Raw genomic sequence first — 21513 nt, 5'->3', positions numbered from 1 at the left:
ATACTTTTTCATACAGCGAGTGGTTAAGATCTGGAATGCGCTGCCTGAGAATGTGGTGGAGGCAGGTTCAATTGAAACATTCAAAAAGGGATTAGATAGTTATATGAAAAGGAATAATGTGCAGGGTTATGGGGAGAAGGCAGGGGAATGGAACTGAGGGAGTTGCTCTATCAGAGAGCCGCTACGGACATGATGGGCCGAATGGCCTCCTTCTGCATTGTAACGATTCTGTGATTCTGTGACTGCAAAATTCGGACTGTTATAAATTCTGTACAATTTGCTGTGAGGGCTTATTCATGGAAGAATGTTACAACTCTTGCCATTAATATTTATTTCACCAAATGTTCCTAAATGTAACGTTTATGCCTAAATGCACAGAGACGAGTTTTAGGTTGGGCCCAAAACACATAATAAACCTTTACAAAAAAAAACAGAATACTGCAAATGGTATTTGAAGCCAAGGTAGAAAACGTTGGAAACAATCAGCATCTGAGGACAGAGAAGCTAGTTGAGGTATGGCCCATTGCTTGGTGCTGTTTCCGGGACTGCCACTCGCAGCCTCCTTCCACTCGCGGGACTGGACGGGTCATATGACCAGCGGGGAGAAGGGGAAGAGGGTTTGTTACATTCTGGTTGCCACGGTCACGGCTTGGCGTTGCTATGGTGACATTCTGGCAGTTGCGACTGAAAACATTTGGCGAAGCGGTGGTTTCAGACGACGCCCGCCCTCCAGCTCCAGACACAGACCCCCCCACCCCGATCTCGGCGACTGCAGGTAATGGTTATTGTGGCTGCAAAGCCCCGGCCGGGCTCCTTGTTTCCCTGGTTAGAGAAAAGTCTCCAACATGGGCAGCGATTCGGGAGAAATAATTACAAACGGTTATTGGGAGAAATACCGTTACTCACTGACTTAGTTAATCTTTCCTTTTTTAACAGCGGATGTAGGTAGGTCACCACCCCTGAGCAGTATAGACCAGAAATGTCCCATTGTTGGATCCAGAGTTTATGCTAAGTCACTTGATCCCAGGTAAAGCAGCACTGGGGGCGGCCGGGGGAGGGGGCGGTTGGTGAACAACTGATTGCAGTCCCTCTGGGCGGGGGAATGGCCAAAATTCCTGCTTTTACTTGTTACCCATCCACTTCTGTGGCAAGTGTGCCTGTCCGGTCACCATGGGCTCGCAGGATTCGGCTATGCTGTGAAGCTCCCATTGGTGAATAGTCTGTTGACACTCAAATTGGACCAACTTGCGGAGAGGAACTAGAACATAGAACATAGAACATTACAGCGCAGTACAGGCCCTTCAGCCCTCGATGTTGCGCCGACCTGTGAAACCATCTGACCTACACTATTCCATTTTCATCCATATGTCTATCCAATGACCACTTAAATGCCCTTAAAGTTGGCGAGTCTACTACTGTTGCAGGCAGGGCGTTCCACGCCCGTACTACTCTCTGAGTAAAGAAACTACCTCTGACATCTGTCCTATATCTATCATCCCTCAACTTAAAGCTATGTCCCCTCGTGTTTGCCATCACCATCCGAGGAAAAAGACTCTCACTATCCACCCTATCTAACCCTCTGATTATCTTATATGTCTCTATTAAGTCACCTCTCCTCCTCCTTCTCTCTAACGAAAACAACCTCAAGTCCCTCAGCCTTTCCTCGTAAGACCTTCCCTCCATACCAGGCAACATCCTAGTAAATCTCCTCTGCACCCTTTCCAAAGCTTCCATATCCTTCCTGTTGTCTAAATCTATAAAGGAGACAGTGCCTTCATGAGAGAAGAGGAAAGGGAGAACATGAATCAGAATAAAAAGGAAATAACGACAACAGCTACAAACACCCTATATGTGTCCCCTTTTTGGTGAAAAGGAGCAAGAACTTACACACACACACATGTTTATAAACTCATTCTCAGGATATTTCAAAGCGTTTCATAGCCAATGAATCACTTTTGAAGGATAATCATTTGTACTTCAGACAAATGCAGTAGCCAATTTGCACCTGTGACAGAAACCACACATGCCAAATGGGAAATATTAATTTCATCGTATGGAATGTTGCTTGAGAACTTTTTACTGGACATTACAAATCACTTTTAAAAAGCAGAACTGAACAGCTAAAGATGGCCAAGTACATTTGCATATGGGAAGCCAAAGGCCGGCTGGGAGACAGAGGTAATTACCCTGTCTTGCACGAACAACAGGGGTGTGCTCTGATTCAACTACCGAGAATGGTTTGCCAATAGTCATAGAGGGATACAGCACTGAAACAGGCCCTTTGGCCGACTGAGTCTTGTGCTGACCATCAACCACCCATTTATACTAATCCTACATTAATCCCATGTCCCTTACCACATCCCCACCTTCCCTCAATTCTCCTACCACCTACTTACATGAGGGGCAATTTACAATGGCCAATTTACCTATCAACCTGCAAGTCTTTGGCTGTGGGAGGAAACCGGAGCACCCGGTGGAAATCCACGCGGTCAGAGGGAGAACTTGCAAACTCCGCACAGGCAGTACCCAGAACTAAACCTGGGTCTCTGGAACCCATTTTTCCCTCTCACATCCCCACCTTCCCTCAATTCTACCACCTACCTATGCTAGGGACAATTTTGTACAATGGCCAATTTACCTATCAACCCATAAGACTTTGGCATGGAGTTTTCTCAAGCTTTTATCTCAAGCTTGCTGGTGTTTTTTGAGATGGTAATAGCGAGGGTCGATGAGGGCAATGCTGTTGATGTGGTGTACATGGACTTTCAAAAGGCATTTGATGCTGTGCCACACAACAGACTTGTGTGCAAACTTGTAGCTCATGGAATAAAAGGGACAGTAGCAACTTGGATACAAAATTGGCTGAGTGACAGGAAACAAAGAGTAGTGCTAATTGGATGTTTTTCGGGCTGGAGGAATGTTTGTAGTGGAGTTCCCCAGGGATCACTGTTGGGACCCTTGCTTTTCCTGATATGTATTAATGACCTAGACCTTGGTGTAGAGGGTACAATTTCAAAGTTTGCAGATGATACGAAACTTGGAAGCATTGTGAACTGTGAGGAAGGTAGTGTAGAACTTCAAAAGGACATAGACAAGTTGATGGAACGGGCAGACAGGTGGCTGATGAAGTTCAATGCAGAGAAATGTGAAGTGATTCATTTTCGTAGGAAGAACATGGAGAGACAATATAGAGTAAAGGGAACAAATCTAAAGGGGGTGCAGGAGCAGAGGGGCCTAGGTGCATATGTGCAAAAGTCATTGAAGGTGGCAGGACAGGTTGAGAGAGCAGTTAATAAAGCATACAGTATCCTGGGCTTTATTAATAGGGGCATAGAGTACAAGAGCAAGGAAGTTATGTTGAACTTGCATAAGACACAAGTCCGGCCTCAGCTGGAGTATTGCATCCAATTCTGGGTGCCGCATTTGAGGAAGGACGTGAGGGCATTGGAGAGAGTATAGAAGAGATTCACAAGAATTGTTCCAGGGATGAGGAATTTCAGTTATGAAGCTAGATTGGAGAAGTTAGGACTGTTTTCCTTGAAGAGAAGGCTGAGAAAAAAAATCGACACCCTTTCACTTTGAAAGAGCCAAACACCCTGTTCCCCTACCAAGTATGTCTGAAGCACTCTGAAGTTCAAACAGAGATGACATACATGACATACCTGCGGTGTAACACTGAGGTTTTGAATTGTGCCTCAGAAAGGAAAGAGACTGTAACTGAACGCCAAGAAGAAAGCATCTCTATCTCTCTCCAGCAAAGTCCCAGGGAAGCCACGGTGGCAGCTACCAAGCCTCAAGACGACAGAATCTTACAGGCAACCACGAAAAAGACAAATAAAACCTCTGTTCAGCCTTCTGTAACCAGAAAAGCAAGCCTGAATTGTGCACATGGCCTCAGTGAGGACTCCAAGACTTTAACTTCAACTAAGGACATTGAAACTCAATATTTGAATTCCACTTATTACAGACTTTACTTCAACCTACTTCAATACATTAAGAGTATAACTAAGGAGAGAGTACGCCCATAAAAGACTGAAAAGGTAACCTATGTGTACAAGCGGAAGATATTGGTATGGTCTTAATGAATACTTTACGTCTGTCTTCACAAAATAAAGGGACGATGCAGATATTGTAGTTAAGGAGGAAGAGTGTGAAGTATTGGATGTGATAAACATAGGGACAGAGGAAGTTTTAATGGGATTGGCATCCTTGAAAGTTGATAAATCGCCAGGGCCAGATGAACTGTATCCTAGGCTGTTAAAAGAAGTAAGAGGGGAAATATCAGAGGGTCTGACCATCGTTTTCCAGTCCTCATTAGATACAGGTATGGTGCTGGAGGATTGGAGAACTGCTAACATTGTACCTCTGATTAAAAAGGGAGCGAAGGATAGACTGAATAATTACAGGCCAGTCAGTCTAACCTCAGTAGTGGGCAAATTATTGGAATCTATTCTGAAAGACAGGATAAACTGTCACTTAGAAAGGCACAGGTTAATCGACGATAGCATGGATTTGTTAAGGGAAGATCTTGTTTGACCAACTTGATAGAATTTTTTGAAGAAGTAACAAGGAAGATAGATGAGGGTAGTGCAGTTGATGTGGTCTGCATGGATTTTAGCAAGGCTTTTGACAAGGTCCCACATTTCAGACTGGTTAAAAAAATAAAATCCCATGGGATCCAGGGAAATGCAGCAAGGTGGATACAAAATTGACTCAGTGGCAGGAAACAAAGGGTAATTGTTGACAGCTGTTTTAGTGACTGGATGGCTGTTTCCAGTGGCATTCCACGGGACTCAGTAATGGGTCCCCTGTTTTTTGTGGTGCATATTAACGATTTGGATGTAAATGTAGGGGGCATGATCAAGAAGTTTTCAGACGTCACAAAGATCGGCCGTGCGGTAGATAGCGAGGAGGATAGCTCTAGGTTGCAGGATGATATTGTAAAATCTGGTCAGATGGGCAGAAAAGTGGCAAATGGAATTCAACCTGGTGAAGTGTGAGGTGGTGCATTTGGGGAGGTCAAACAAGGCAAAGGAATACATGATTAATGGGAAAATACTGAGAAGTGTAGAGGAAGTAAGGGACCTTGGAATGAATGTCCACAGATCCCTGAAGCTAGCAGGACAAGTCGATAAGGTGGTTAAGAAAGCATATGGAATCCTTTCTTTTATTAGCCAAGGTATAGAATACAAGAGGAGTGAGGTTATGCTGGAACTGCATAACTCGTTGGTTAGGCCACAACTTGAGTACTGTGTGCAGTTCTGGTCACCTCATTACAGAAAGGATGTAGTTGCACTCGAGAGAGTACAGAGGAGATTTACGAGGATGTTACCAGGACTGGAAAATGCCACTATGAGGAAAGATTTGATAGGCTGGGGTTGTTCTCCTCGGAGCAGAGAAGGCTGAGAGGAGATCTGAAATACAAACAAGAAATGCTGGAACCACTCAGCAGGTCTGGCAGCATCTGTGGAAAGAGAAGCAGAGTTAACGTTTCGGGTCAGTGACCCTTCTTCGGAACTGACAAATATTAAAAATGTCACAGGTTATAAGCAAGTGAGGTGGGGGTGGGGCAAGAGATAACAAAGGAGAAGGTGTAGATTGGACAAGGCCACATAGCTGACCAAAAGGTCATGGAGCAAAGGCAAACAATATGTTAATGGTGTGTTGAAAGACAAAGCATTAGTACAGAAAAGGTGTTAACGGACTGAATATTGGACAGCAGCAAGTGCAAACATGAAAAAAAAACAGTGGGTAAGCAAACTGAACAAACTAAGATGAAATGAAATAAATGCAAAAAAAGGGTTGCAAAAAATGTAAAAAAGAAGAAAAAAAGAAAAAACAACTAAAAATGAAAGTAAAATGGGGGGCTGTCATGCTCTGAAATTATTGAACTCATTGTTCAGTCCGGCAGGCTGTAGTGTGCCTAATCGGTAGATGAGATGCTGTTCCTCGAGCTTGCGTTGATGTTCACTGGAACACTGCAGCAATCCCAGGACAGAGATGTGAGCATGACAGCAGGGGGGAATGTTGAAATGGCAAGCAACTGGAAGCTCAGGGTCCTGCTTGCGGACTGAGCAGAGGTGTTCCGCAAAGCAGTCACCCAGTCTGCGCTTGGTCTCCCCAGTGTAGAGGAGACCACATTGTGAGCAGCGAATACAGTATACTACATTGAAAGAAGTACAAGTAAATCGCTGCTTCACCTGAAAGGAGTGTTTGGGGCCTGGGATAGTGAGGAGAGAGGAGGTAAATGGGCAGGTATTACACCTCCTGCGATTGCAGGGGAAGGTGCCATGGGACGGGGACGAGGTGGTGGGGGTAATGGGGTAATGGAGGAGTGGACCAGGGTGTCGCGGAGGGAACGAGGGGAGATCTGATTGAAATGTACAAAAGTTTGAGGGGCCTGGATGGAGTGGAGGTGAAGGGTCTATTCACCTTAGCAGAGAGGTCAGTGATGAGGGGGCATAGATTTAAAGTGATTGGTAGAAAAATTAGAGGGGAAATGGGGAAAACCTTTTTCACCCAGAGGGTGGTGGGGGTCTGGAACTCACTTCCTGAGAGGGTAGTTGAGGAAGAGACCCTCAACTCATTCAAAAGGAGTCTGGATATGCACATCAACTGCTGTAAGCTGCAGGGCTACGGACCAAATGCTGGAAAGTGGGATTAGAATAGGTGGGTCGTTTTCAGCCGGCACAGACACAATGGACCAAGTGGTCTCTTTCTGTGCCTTAAACTTTCTATCATTCTGTATCTATTTGTGTGTGTGTGTGTGCGTGCCTCTCGTTTGAATGTGAGCTTGGATGCATCACGTATTTTAGCAATCTTAACCAGGTTAGAGTGATAAGGTTGATAAACTTATATCTCTCTTGTTTAAACTCAAGAAAACCTGTCTGATTGGTTCATTTGCAACTGTAATTAGAGTGCTCACTGAGTTGGTAAGTAAAACCACTGTGTTTAAAAAGATTATCTCTGTTACGGCTAAACTAGAGAAGGGGCGAAAGAGGAGCCTGAGACCCCTTCCTCACCTGGTTGTGCCACACACAAGATCTCACAAATAACAAAGAAATAAATGACATTTTGGTGATGTTGGTTGAGAGATAACCATTGGCTAGGATACCCTCCCTGCTCTTCAGATAGTGCCATGGGGTCTTTTACATCCACCTGAGCAGACAGACAGGGCTTCAGTTTAACGTCTCGTCCAAAGACAGCACCTCAGTACTGCTCTGTAACATTGACTGGAATATTACGTGGCGGCAGAGGCCCTGCCCACTGGCTTAAAAGTCAGTGGTGAGCCGGCTTCCACCGGGCCTGGAAGCCTCGCAGCAAGTTTAAGTAGCCCAGGCCCTCAGTTGGCCTCAGGCACGACTTCTGTCCCTCCAGGTAGGAGGTCCCGCCTCCAGGAGCTGCTGGCCAATCAGAGGACCAGCAGTTGTTCACTTCCAGCTGTGCCACCGGGACTGGTGGCCACTGCTGGGACTGCACACAGTGTGAGGTACAGCATGGATGCTGGCCCTGCGAAAGGTAAGTGCGGTTTCAGGCCTCATCGGGGACAATCGGCCGGGCTCTGGGGAGGGGGTTGGGGGTCGATCAGGAGGGCGGGGACAGATGCTCCAGCAGAGGTGGCTTGTGCTGCTGTGGTGCCCTCTGAGGTGCATAGGGTACCTGATCAGGAGGGCATCTCCCCTGGGCCCACAAGGAGGCTGCCTAGTATTACTGGGTGACCTCCTCAGTTGACCAAGTGCCCGGCTGGTACTGACAATATACCAGCGGAAGCAGGTATAAGTGAAAATTAATTGGCCACTTAAGGGCCTCAATTGGCCTGGGGGAAGCGGGCTGTTTGCCACCTGTCCCGCTGCTGGTAAAATGGCAGTGGGGAGGGGTTAGGCGATGGGATCAGAGCCACCACCCCACCTCCAACCCGCTCCCAGATGGGGGCGGGGTGGGGGGGGGGGAGCAGGAGGTGGGTGGTATTCTGGCCGTTATGTGCATGAGCGTCTGGAGTAGGGTTGGAGCCCACACTCTTGCAACGTTTTTTTTTATTTGTTCATGGGATGTGGGCATCGCTGGCTAGGCCAGCATTTATTGTCCATCCCTAATTGCCCTTGAGAAGGTGGTGGTGAACTGCTTCTTGAACCGGTGCAGTACATGAAGTGTAGGTACACCCAAAGTGCTGTTAGGAAGGGAGTTCCAGGATGTTGGCCCAGCAACAGTGAAGGAACAGCGATATATTGTTCCAGGTCAGGATGATGTGTTGCTTGGAGGGAAACTTGCAAGTAGTGGTGTTCCCATGCATTTGCTGCCCTTCTCCTTCCAGATGGTAGAGGTCACAGGTTTTGAAGGTGCTGTCAAAGGAACCTTGATGTGTTGCTGCAGTGCATCTTGTAGACGGTACACACTGCTGCCACTGTGCATTGGTGGTGAAGGGAATGAATGTTGAAGGTGGTGTATGGGGTGCCAATCAAGTGGGCTTCATTATCCTGGATGGTGTTTAGCTTCTTGAGTGTTATTGGAACTGCACCCATCCAGGCAAGTGGAGAGTATTCCATCATACTCCTGACTTATGCCTTGTAGATGGTGGACCGGCAATGGGGAGACAGGAGGTGAGTTACACGCTGCAGAATTCCCAGCCTCTGACCTACTCTTGTAGCCACAGCATTTATGTGACTGGTCCAGTTCAGTTTCTGGTCAATGGTGACCCCCAGGATGTTGATCGTGGGGGATTCAGCGATGGTAATGCCATTGAACATTAAGGGGAGATGGTTAGATTTTCCCTTGTTTGAGATGGTCATTGCCTGGCACTTGTGTGGCATGAATGTTACTTCCCACTGATCAGCCCAAGCCTGGATGTTGTGCAAGTCTTTTTGCAAGGCAACCTCCTGCTGATTACCACATATTGGCCCCCTCCTCGGATGATGAACCAGTGCTTCTCCATGTTGAACACCAATTGGAAGAAGCAGTAAGGGTAGCAAGGGCACAGAATGTACTCTGGTTGGGGGACTTCAATGTCCATCACCAAGAGTGGCTCGGTAGCACCACTACTGACCAAGCTGGCCGAGTCCTAAAGGACATAGCTGCTAGACTGGGTCTGCAGCAGGTGATGAGGGAACCAACAAGAGGGAAAAACTTACTTGACCTCGTCTTCACCAATCTACCTGTCGTCATTGATCTGTCCATGACAGTATTGGTAGGAGTGACCACTGCACAGTCCTTGTGGAGACGAAGTCCCATCTTCACATTGAGGATACCCACCATCGTGTTGTGTGGCACTAACACCGTGCTTTTTTTTTAGATTAGAGATACAGCACTGAAACAGGCCCTTCGGCCCACCGAGTCTGTGCCGAACATCAACCACCCATTTACACTAATCCTACACTAATCCCATATTCCCAACAAACATCCCCACCTGTCCCTATATTTCCCTACCACCTACCTCTACTGGTGACAATTTATAATGGCCAATTTACCTATCAACCTGCAAGTCTTTTGGCTTGTGGGAGGAAACCGGAGCACCCGGAGAAAACCCACGCAGACACAGGGAGAACTTGCAAACTCCACACAGGCAGTACCCGGAATCGAACCCGGGTCCCTGCAGCTGTGAGGCTGCGGTGCTAACCACTGCGCCACTGTGCCGCCATCTGTGCTAGATGGGATAGATTTCGAACAGATCTTGCAACTCAAGATCACCCCTTCAGGCAGTGTGTTCCAGATTCCAACCACCCTCTGAGTGAAATTTTTTTCCTCAAATCCTCTCTAAACCTCCTGCCCCTTACCTTAAATCTATGCCCCCTGGTTACTGACCCCTCTACTAAGGGAAAAAATTTCTTCCTATCTATCCTATCAATACCCCTCATAATTTTGTATATCGCAATCAGTTCCTCCTTTAGCCTTCTCTGCTCTAAGGAAAACAACCATAGCCTATCCAGTCTCTCTTCATAGCTGAAATGCTCCAACCCAGGCAACATCCTGGTGAATCTCCTCTGCACCCTCTCCAGTGCAATCACATGCTTCCTACAGTGTCGTGCCTGGAACTGTACACAGTACTCCAGCTGTGGCCTACCTAGAGTTTTATACAGCTCCACCATAACCTCCCTGCTCTTATATTCTATGCCTTGGCTAATAAAGGCAAGTATCCCATATGCCTTCCTAACCACCTGATCTACCTGTGCTGCTGCCTTCAGTGATCTATGGACAAGTACACCAAGGTCCCTCTAACCCTTTGTACTTCCTAAGGTCCTACCATCAATTGTATATTCCCTTGCCTTGTTAGTCCTCCCAAAATGCATCACCTCACACTTCTCAGGATTAAATTCCATTTGCCACTGCTCCGCCCATCTTACCAGCCCACCTGCATCACCTTGTAATCTAAGGCTTTCCTCCTCACTATTTATGACACCACCAATTTTCGTGTCATCTGCAAACTGACTGATCATACCTCCTAAATTCACATCTAAATCATTAATGTACACTACAAACAGCAAGGGTCCCAGCACCAATCCCTGCGGTACACCACTGGTCACAGGCTTCCACTCGCAAAAACAAACCTCGACCATCACCATCTCCCTCCTGCCACTAAACCAATTTTGGATCCAATTTGCAAATTTCCCTGGATTCCATGGGCTCTTACCTTCTTAACCAGTCTCCCATGCGGGACCTTATGAAAAGCCTTACTGAAGTCCATGTAGAATACATCAACTGCTTTACACATGTACACATCTAGTCACCTCCCCGAAAAATTCAATCAAGTTTGTTAGACACGATCTCCCCCTGACAAAGCTATCCTGACTATCCCTGATTAATCCCTGCCTCTCCAAGTGGAGATTAATCCTGTCCGTCAGAATTTTTTCCAGTAGTTTCCCTACCACTGATGTAAGACTCACTGGCCCGTAATTACCTGGTTTATCCCTGCTACCCTTCTTGAATAATGGTACCACATTTGCTGTCTTCCAGTCCTCTGGTACCTCTCCTGTGGCCAGAGAGGATTTGTAGTAGACACGAACTAAACTCACCAGAGAAAGTTAAGTCACATCATTTCAGCTCTATATACCCTATCAGTGACAAGATAAGTGTTAATTGCTGCCAGTTTGTCTTGCTGGCACTGAAAATGAACGATTGCAGGTGTGGAGTCTCTTTCCTTCAGGTTTTAATTTGTGTTGGAGATTTAAAAAATACAAAATTAAAACAATATTTTAAAAATGATTTACTTTTCCTTTCTGTCTCTTTTTTTCTCTCTTAATCCAGTCATCGTTTCCCTCTTTTTATTTCTTTCTGCACCTGATTTGACCTTGTATTCACTAATTCTCACCCATTCTAACTTACACTTCCTTCTCAGTCCTTAATGCTGTTAATTTCACAATCCTTCAATCAACATAATTCCTTGCCCTATAAACACAGGTATTTTATCAGCGACGGCTGGACGGCAAAGGCCCCCAGAACATCACCAGGTAAAACATCACCGGACTTCTTACGGGCTGCAGGGGGGGGGGTTACTCCTGATTGGACACCCTGTGCCCCATGGACGATCGCCCATGGCCCAACTGCCCCACTGCACAACACTCCCTGCACCCACACCCCCCCTCGCCCAGCCAACCGATCTCCTTTGTCTCGCCAGGGACTAGCCAATTGTCCTCAGCGAAGCCTTAAAAGCGGACCTTCCATCCGGGTCAACATCCCTCTTGCTGCCATTGGCTGGGTGCAGGCCTAGCAGTGGCCACTGCTCCCGGTGGCGCTGCTAGGACTGAGAGCTGCCAGCCTACTGATTGGCCAGCAGCTCCATTAGGTGGGACTTGCCACTTCAGAGAGGTGGAAGTCCCACCCAAGGCCACTTAAGGGCCTGGGGAGTGAAAAATCCCGGTCTGGCTCCTCAGGGCCGGCAGAGGCAGGCTCGCCCCCGACTTTTTGGCTGCCTCTTCTCATACAGTATAAATTTGTTGCTTTCCCTTACACTGGTATTCTTGCGATTTGTCCTGATGGGCGCAAGACGAAAAGCTTTGACAAAATGTCTGTATTTTTAACAATATTCAAATTGGTTAAACATGATTTCCCTTTCACAAAACCATGTTGACTCTGCCTGATTGCCTTGAATTTTTCTAAGTGCCCTGCTATAACGTCTTTAATAATAGCTTCTAACATTTTTCCTAAGACAGATGTTAAGCTAACTGGCCTGTAATTTCCTGCTTTCTGTCTCCCTCCCTTTTTGAATAAAGGAGTTACATTGGCTATTTTCCAATCTAATGTAACCTTCCCTGAATCTAGGGAATTTTGGACAATTAAAACCAATGCATCATCTATCTCACTAGCCACTTCTTTTAAGGCCCTAGGATGAAGTCCATCAGGACCCGGGGACTTGTCAGCCTGCAGCTCCAACAATTTGCTCAGTACCACTTCCTTGGTGATTGGGATTTTCTTGAGTTCCTCCCTCCCTTCCATTTCCTGATTTACATCTAATTCTGGGATGTTACTTGTATCCTCTATGGTGAAGACAGATGCAAAATACCTGTTCAATTCATCAACCATCTCCTTATTTTCCTTTATTAGTTCCCAGACTCACTTTCTATAGGACCAACGCTCACTTTGTTAACTCTTTTCTTTTTTAATAATCTATAGAAATTCTTACTGTCTTTTTATATTTCTAGCCAGCTTTCTCTCATACTCTATTTTCCCCTCATTATTAATCTTTTAGTCATTCTTTTCAGCTTTTTATATTCTGAACAATCTTCTGAACTGCCACCCATCTTTACACAATTATATGCTTTTTTCTTTAAGGTTGATACCATCTTTAACTTTTTTAGTTAACCATGGATGGTGAATCCTCCCCTTGGAATTTTTCTTTCTTTTTGGAATGTATCTATTCTGTGTATTCTGAAATATCCCCTTAAATGTCTGCCACAGCATTTCTATTGACCTATCCCTTAACCTACTTTGCCAGTTCATTTTTGCTAGCTCTGCTTTCATGTCCTCATAATTGCCCTTATTTAAGTTGAAAATACTAGTCATAGACCCACTCTTCCCTCCCTCAAACTCAATGTAAAATTTAATCATATTATGATCGCTACTGCCTCGGGGCTCCTTCACTATGAGGTCATTAATTACTCCTATCTTGTTGCACAATACCAGGTCCAGTGTAGCCTGCTCTCTGGTTGGCTCCAGAGCGTGCTGTTCTAAGGAACTATCTCAAAAACATTCTATGAACTCCTCATCCTGGCTACCATGATTATCTCCGTACCTTTCTGACAAGCTCCCATTATTTCTTCCTTTATACCCCATCCTACCACATGCTTACTGTTAGGGGGCCTGTACACAACTCCGACAAGCAACTTCTTGCCTTCATCATTTCTTATCTTGACCCAAACTGTTTCAACATGCTGGTTCCCCGAACTTAGGTCATCCCTCTCTATTGTGCTAACACCATCATTAATTAACAGAGCCACCTCTCCATCTTTTCCTAGCTTCCTGTCCTTCCTAAATGCCATGTACCCTTCAATATTCAGGTCCCAATCTATGTCATCCTGCAGACATGTCTCTGTAATGGCTATCAGATAGTGCAAATAGAAATAAATAAGTACTATCAGTTCATCTGTTTTTTTTCAAATGGTACGTGCATTCAGATACAGAGCCTTTACTTGTGTCCTTTTATTATTTTTGTAACCTCTAGCCTTGTCTGCTGATTTACTCTTAAATTTGTACTCATTGTCCCTTCCTATCACGGACTGTTTATCTTTTTCCATATTAATACCTTTCTCGCTTGCCTTGTCTCTGCTCTTTGATTTACCATATCTTCCCAGATTTGATCACTTGCCCCACTATTTAGTTTAAAATCTTCTCTATTTCCCTAATTATGCAGCTCACTAGAATATTGGTCCCAGCACAGTTGAGGTGTAGACCATCCCAGCGGTATAGTCCCCATTTTTCCTAGTACTGGTGCCAGTGCCCCACGAACTGGAACCCACTTCGACCACACCAGTCTTTGAGCTACACATTCATTTCTCTAATCTTATTTGCCCTACGCCAATTTGCACGTGGCTCAGGTAATAATCCAGAGATTATTACCTTTGAGGTTCTGCTTCTTAATTTGATGCCTAGCTCCTCATACTGACTATGTAGAACGTCTTTCCTTGTCCTGCCTATGCCGTTGGTACCTACATGGACCATGATGACTGGATCCTCCCCCTCCCACTGTAAATTCCTCTCCATCCCTGAGCAGGTGTCCCGAACCCTGGCACCAGGCAGGCAACACAGCCTTCTGGACTCTTGCTCTTTGCTGCAGAGAACAGTGTCAATCCCCCTCACTATACTGTCTCCTACTACCACTATATTCCTTTTTGCTCCCCCACTTGAACAGTTTCCTGTATCATGGTGCCATGGTCAGTCTGCTCAACCACACTACAACCCTCACTCTTGTCCATACAAGCTGCAAGAACCTCAGCAAGGGCTGAGGCTTCTCCACTCCCACCCAGATTGTACCCACTAAAATTTCATCCAGACTTTGAACAAAGTGGATAACATTTTTCAAGTTTTGAGAGGGAAAAAGAAAGCAGAGATTTGGAAACTTACAATTTCATCATTTTCAATGCAGTATCTCTTCAGTGTAGATCATCAGGGTACTCTCTGCTCTATCAGAGTCAGAAAAGCATGAAGTACATTCAGGTTATTGACAATTCCTTGAATATAGCCTCTTTAACAGTGCCTACCTATTTATTGCTCTGCTGGCTATAAATGGTAGTACAGCTTACAGGACTGTGGGAGCAGTGGATCCAAGTTTCAATTCATTCTAGAGACCAAGGAGGTAATTTTAACCTAACCTGTCTGGTGGGAAACCAACAGGTTTTATGTTTTGCTCAATTTTACTTTCCATTGGAATGACCATAGATAAAGGAAGTATGATTGTCCTTGAGCTAAGAGAAATAGTGGGAAAAGTGCACAGCTGCAGAGATGGTATGAAGGGTTCATATTTCTAGTACATTGGGACCAATTCTGGGACTGGAGTGACACAGAAGAGATGAGTACTGAACAAGGCTGGCATCAATGTCCTTGTTGGGAAAGTAACTAGTGCTAGGGATTCAGACATGTTTTCACTGGAACGACGGAGGTGGAGGGGCGACATGATAGAGGTTTACAAAGTTATGAGTGGCATGGACAGAGTGGATAGTCAGAAGCTTTTTCTTAGGGTGGAAGAGTCAGTTACTAGGGGACATAGGTTTAAGGTGTGAGGGGCAAAGTTTAGAGGGGATGTGCGAAGCAAGTTATTTACACAGAGGGTGGTGAGTGCCTGGAACCTGCTGCCCGGGGAGATGGTGGAAGCAGTTACGATAGCGACGTTTAAGAGGCATCTTGACAAATACATGAATAGGATGGGAATAGAGGGATACAGTCCCCAGAAGTGCAGAAGGTTTTAGTTTGGACAGGCATTAAGATCGGCGCAGGCTTGGAGGGCCGAATGGCCTGTTCCTGTGCTGTACTGTTCTTTGTTCTTTGAAAGTGGAATCCAACTGGAGAACAGGGGCTCTGGAGAAGTCGGGACCTGGCTCTTGAATGTGCAGGCTCTGATCTCTGGTGCGGGATGAGCATCATACTTACCTGGATGCACTGAGAACCATTTTGTAGCCTCTGAGACATACGACAGAGGTCACAGCAGAATCCAATGCTGTCCTCAGTGGAATTATTTGAATAGTATTTGATACAATGTAGTTCAGCCTGGTGTGGTGGCACCAGGGCCATCTGCATCCATCCCATTGAAAAAGGGACCTCCTCATCAGTCAGTGCATCCAAAGTACATGCTTTGACCATTAACCTTTAGGCTTGATTCTGTTGCTTTTCCTGTCATTTTCAGGAACAACAGCCAGAGAACAAGAAATTATCAAGAGTTTAACTGGGCCTGCAAGGAATTGGTGTTCTCTGGTACTCAGAATACACACTGTCTTGCCAGTAATATTGCATTAAAGAATTTCATCCAGTAGATGGTGCCAACCTCTTCAAAATGTGGCATGACAGTTATCTGAAATACCACTGATTAAATTAATATGCAGACCACATTTAGTTTTATGACTGGCTAAGCAAAAACTGAAGATAGGAATATATTTAAGTGCATTTTTACCAGGGAAGTGATCAAACTTATCACTTGACCCCGAGGGTAAAAATTCTCATCAGCAAAGTTCATGTGTGCATGATTGCTTAATAGCTTATTGTAACATTCCTGCATGCATTATTTTAACTCATTTATTTTAAGTAGATTGAAGTCTGTGTAAAAATAGCACACACTGGAATGCAGTATAAGTGCATTACATGAACTCCACCAATTGGAATTCCTCCCCACTAAAGTTTTCTTTGTGCAAGGAGCAGAGAATAAAAACGTGTAGTCCATGTTGCAACTAGTGCAGCTTTACATTTATAGCTCTTTAAAAAGCTTTGCTAGTGAACTCCAACAACAAAAAACTTTGTGTTAAGCATGCAGTTATCTTTGGCTTCCGTGAAGAATTGTGATGACTTGGTAATGCTGTTATGGTGGAAGAATCTCACCTCAAGGAAATTTGATTTCAAATGTATAACTTGAGTTCATTGTTATCATGTCTTTGCAGACTATCCCTCTGTTTTAGTCCCATGGGTTTCAATATTCCCCAGTAAAAGGGCAGTCTACTCCCAGATTTCTTGTTACAACAGTTTGTAAAGAATTTTAAAGAGATATACAAAAGCAGCCTGGGAAACTGACCTAACTATTTGGTACCTAATGATTAAGGCAGCCATGACAGTTGTGTAACTGCTGTTTAGTCCAAACTTTTGCACTTTCTTTTTTCATCTTTCCACTCCCCACCCCCACCGTAAGTTGTCTTCATCATCTTTCTTCGCTGTTGCACCTTTTTTTTATTATTGTAGTCTGGACATTAGAAGAACAAGGCCACCCTAACATTTGCAAAAAAGAAACTGATTGCTTTCAGCTGGGCTGAGAATGATCAGAAGGTCCTCGCATCATAATATTCTCTGTTTCATGAGAGAGTATAGCACGGTAATAGAGGAAATGGTAGGATAACCTTGGAGAAGGCAGCAGGATAGTTATGAAGATGTTATCAAATGATTGGAACTGGCAGGGATGGCATCAGAAATAGAGAGGATGGAAACACGGAGATCTCATGAAGAGTTTAGTGACATGGAGCCAACACAGGAAGTTGCCTCTCAATAGAACATTAGGATGGAGGCATCTTGTTGGCAGGGACCTGGGTAGAGAAGAATGGCCTCTCCATGAAGTCCACATCTACAATTTTTTAAAATCAATTTGGTCACTTTTGAGTTTATCAACTGCACAATCAAACATTAGCTTTGATTCCAAAATATCTTCAACCAATATTATTTGTGTAACCATGCCACTATTAACATTGCTTTCTAGTAATCTCATTTACCAATAATAATCACAATATCATGTTTCAAAAATGAATTTTGTCCATGGTTTCTCTTGTTTTTACTTGGCTTTAAAAATACCAGTTTTTAAACAACATGGTCATAGATGTTAGATATTACTAGCACAGGATCCCTTTGAAATGGACAAAGGAACATAACATGTTATCATATTGATCAGGATGTGTGCTGCAGGAAGAAGACTTTCGATCTGAAATAAATCAGTTGAAATAAATAAAGATGCTTTGAACCAGATACGAATATAACTTATCAAATGTCTATTATGGGTTGAAACTGTTAAAATTAGGTTAATCAGATGCCACATATGGTAATCCACATGCCTTGTTTTTATAGCTTGCAATTTTTGTGGTATTGTTCTTCTGACTGTCAACACCAGTGTCCATTCTTCAAATGGATTAAGAGTATAAAAAGCTAGTACATTCCGTATGTCAGCCGTTTGGTTTATTTTGTTCGATTGTAGGGATGAAATCTGTAATTTACGCTTTCATTATTTGTCCAAAGATTGTATTTCTTTTTGTTCAGGATAGGATAGCTTAATTTCTTCCTGAGAAATACTTTCTCGCAAATTATATGAAAAAAATTCAAAATGACTAGCCAAAATGATTTGCTTGATTAAAACGTTGTAAACTGCAGACCCCTGGTTCTATATTAACTCTTCAATATCTTGCATATCCTAGTTGCTTTTGTAAATAACTCTCTGAACAAATCTATTCAATAGATCTGTTATGGAAAGTGTTTGGTATGGCTAACATCTGTCTTAAGTGATGTAATGCATACTAGAATCCTCAGTACTACGCAGAGTAAGTTTACAATAAATGCAAAAATTATTTGCCTAGTGGCTTGCTGTATCCCAGATACTAAATATTTCAGTTTAAGTTGCTGATGATAGAAATAGCAGGCCTGCCAATGGAAGCTACCCTTTGCAGTGAGAACGGGAAAAGTATCGGGAGCAAGTTCAAATTATCTCAGGTTGTTTTGAGTGTCACTTCCTGGAAATCATGTATGATCTTATTGTTTAGCATTTAACAAAGCTAATGATATTTTTTATTCATTCATGGAATGTGGGCAGCGCTGGTATGGCCAACATTTATTGTCCATCTCTAATTACCCTTGAGAAGGTGGTGGTGAGCTGCCTTCTTGAATATAACTGAGTGGCTTGCTAGGCCATTTCAGAGGGCAGTTAAGAGTCAACCATATTTCTATGGGTCTGGAGTCACACCTAGACCAGAACAGGTACGATAGCAGATTTCCTTCCCTAAAGGATATTAGTGAACCAGATGGGTTTTTACAACATTCCAGAAATTCCATGGTCACCATTACAAGTTTTGTATTCCAGATTCATTGAATTTAAATTTCCCAACTGCTATGGTAGGATTTGAACTCATATTTCAGGTCATTAGCCCAGGATTCTAGCTTATTAGTTCAGTAACATAGCCACTATACCACCATACCTCACCAATGCTGGGAAGGGCAAGCTGAAGGAAGTCTTTAGCATAGTCCAAATGTAGATTGCAAGTTACTCCAGCTCCTTTTACTGAACAGCCATATTGTTTCCCATTGTCACCACAAACCACAGTGCTTCTCCCAGCTCCACCACCAATTTTGCTTTAGGTTCTAGTTCCACAGAAAGCTCTGAAAGAAGGCACTGCACGGTCCCAGCCTCTGAATGTTTTCAGTGCTGCTGCTAAAACTTCAACTCCTGTTGCTGTTCCTGTGACATCAGAACACACTCCAGACTTAGGCCAACAGCTCACTATCTGTGTGAACCAAATGCAAATTTAATATAAAATGAAATAATGACCAATATAAGAAACAAGTAACAAAATAAATTGAAGTGTCAAAAATGCGACTCAAGAAAGATTGAATAAAACCATGGTAAAATAGTCAAAAAATCTCTTGGTTGGCGGGAAAGTAAAGAAAATTGTAAAACAAAGGATTCGGGGGTGGGGGGGGGGAGGTAACATGACATGTTTTTGTTATCTTCATTTATTTTATTTTTATTTTTTAATTTTAAATTAAATTTGCATTTGGTCAGCACAGATATTGAGCTGTTGACAAAGATAAACCTACTTTTGTGAGGAGTGAGTGACTATGGGCTGAATTTTATTCGGGCGCCGTGCTGCGCGGCAGCGCCCTTTCAACTCAGCGCGGCGCCCAAATTTAGCAGCCGCTGCAGAGCCCCAGTGATATTACGTGCAGGGACTCATTAGAATCACTGCGCCAAGCCTCCCCCACCCCGGATATTATGTGGGGAGAGGAGGGACATTCGGCGCAGTGAGGAATCCTTTGGCAGCTGTGCAGCAGGTGCTGGGGCCTTATTTTAAGCTCCCCAGCACCTGCTTCTTGATAGCTGTCAAAGAAATACTTACCTCACTGCTGAAGAGTGGGGCTGCTGTCAATCTGGCAGCAAAGCAGAAAGTCCTGCAGAAATCCAGCAGGTCAGGCAGCATCTGTGGAGAGAGAAGCAGAGTTAACTTGTCCAAGTTCACAGACCTGAAAGTTAACTCTGCTTCTCTCTCCACAGATGCTGCCTGACCTGCTGAGTGACCCCAGCACTTTCCACTTTGCTGCCACATACTTACCCTGCTTTGTCCCAGTGTCCTGTGAAATTACGATTCTGTTCTTCCACTCAAGTGTAACATTCCTCCTTGTAGGCATGCTGCACCTGGATGAATAATCTTAAATCTGCACATTCCAGGACGTGAGACTTAAATAGACCATAAAAGGTATTACAGAGGTTTACAGAGAACACACTGAAACAAATGGGAATACGTGGGTGTCACAGCAATGTAAATACGTCTTTCACTAAATGTTCCTCACCAACATGTGTGTCCTTTTCTCTGTGCGAATGATGTGTGCCGGCATGTAGCGCCAATATCACATCCCTTTGCACCGTTGGCCCTTCAGTAGAGCCAACGTATGCAATAACATCATTGCCATGCCACCATTACTCATGAACGTCTCCACAGATGCAGTGACGTGGATATTGGCTCAGTCAGCTGCTGTCTCTCATGGTTTACATAGGGATGCTACAGATGTGGACTGCTGCACAGCAGGTGAGCGAAGGTGATGTGTGGCTTGCAGAGCTCATGTCAGTTCCTATGGAGCAGAGAGCCTTTGTCTGATAAGCCCCTTCCGTACATCCCTACTCACTGCTAGCCCTGCGTGCAGAGCCTGTGTACCATCTGCCCTCCCATGCGTCTTTCATGTCGTAGGTCCTCAGCGTCTTCATAGTCCGAGGAGGAACCCTGTTGACGTCTCTCCTCATCATGCCAGGCCTATTGGATGCGTAGTTGTGCAGAGCAGCAAAGAAAGGAGCTGGTCCGTAGTACAGGGCATCACCCTATCCATACAGGCATTGGAGGCGCTCTTTCAACATGCCGATTTCCTGCTCAATGGTGGCTCAAATAGCTCAGTGGCTGGCGTTGTATCTCTCCTCTGCAGCAGTGGTGGAGTCTCTCACCGGTGTCGGGAGCCATATCTGCAAAGGATAGCCCTTATCTCCAAGAATCCACCACTCCATCTGAGCCAGTTCAATGAACAGTGGTGGCAGCCGGGACTGGCGCAAGACACAGGTGTCATGGCAGCTGCCTGAGAAGAGGTTACACATTCACTGCAAGCATCTGCGGTGTTCACATACCAGTTTCACCTAGATTGAAAGGGCTCCTTTAATGGTGATGTCTGCAGGTGGTAGCCTGGCAGTAGGCCTGATGGCCACATGAGTGCAGTCTATGAACATTACAACCTATGGTTCTTCAGCAATGGTGCCAGAACCAATGGCCATCTGGGCCTGACTGTGAGAGTCTGTCCTGAAGCGGACATTCTCACTGGCCCACCAGTGCAGGGCATTGGTGACCTCCCTGATGCAGCGGTTCACTGCTGACTGTGTGACCCCACAAAGGTCTCTGGTGGGCCCCTAAAAGGCTGCAGAGGCACCAGGCTTGAGAACCGCTGCCACTATGAGGAACAAAGACGTGGGATGTCCACCGGAACCCATGGGCTGCAGGTCATCCTTGAGCAGGGCACAGAGACGTGTCACCAGCCTCTCTATATGCACAATCTCCTCTAACACTGGTGCTCTGACATCTGATGGCATGTCATGTGGGGCCTGTA

General features: G+C 44.8%; 1 protein-coding gene across 1 annotated transcript in view; it reads left to right on the top strand.

Moving 5' to 3' along the window:
• The first annotated feature begins 668 nt into the window (after positions 1-668).
• c7h7orf57 (chromosome 7 C7orf57 homolog) overlaps positions 669-21513 on the top strand; it is a 92304-nt gene continuing 71459 nt past the window's right edge. The window contains exon 1 of the mRNA XM_068034537.1: positions 669-775. The gene's annotated coding sequence lies outside the window, so the exon portion shown is untranslated. The remainder of the gene's footprint in view (positions 776-21513) is intronic.

This window comes from Heterodontus francisci, chromosome 7, assembly GCF_036365525.1.
Source record: "Heterodontus francisci isolate sHetFra1 chromosome 7, sHetFra1.hap1, whole genome shotgun sequence".
Lineage (NCBI taxonomy): Eukaryota > Metazoa > Chordata > Chondrichthyes > Heterodontiformes > Heterodontidae > Heterodontus > Heterodontus francisci.
The sequence above is the reverse complement of the archived record's forward strand: the minus strand, read 5'-3'. Positions and strand labels throughout refer to the sequence as shown.